This window comes from Seriola lalandi, unplaced genomic scaffold (assembly GCF_002814215.2).
Source record: "Seriola lalandi dorsalis isolate HSWRI2012SDOR001 ecotype SW California unplaced genomic scaffold, Sedor1 jcf7180002054792, whole genome shotgun sequence".
In the NCBI taxonomy this organism is placed as follows: domain Eukaryota; kingdom Metazoa; phylum Chordata; class Actinopteri; order Carangiformes; family Carangidae; genus Seriola; species Seriola lalandi.
The window spans coordinates 25,563-25,862 of record NW_019525345.1 but is presented as its reverse complement, the minus strand read 5'-3'; positions in this window follow the sequence as shown (position 1 = coordinate 25,862).

Genomic DNA, 300 nt, shown 5'->3' with positions numbered 1-300 from the left:
TTAGTGTGAGCGGCTCGACTCCTCGCTCGCTGCATGTCGAGTTCCTCTCCCACATTCCTGCCGGCCCTCCATCTCCAGATACAGACCCCTCCTCCCCATCCTCCTCCTCCTCCTCCTCCCCCTCCTCCCATCATCCCCTGCTGGAGAGAGGAGCACACAGGCATCTCTCCTCCCATCACACCCCTCCTCCTCCCCAGCAGGCGGCTGCAGCAGAGCAGGAAGAGTCTGTCCGTCTGTCTCGGGCTGGTTCGGCCTGTTGCTGATGAAGGAGGGAGGAGGAGGAGGAGGAGGAGGAGGAGG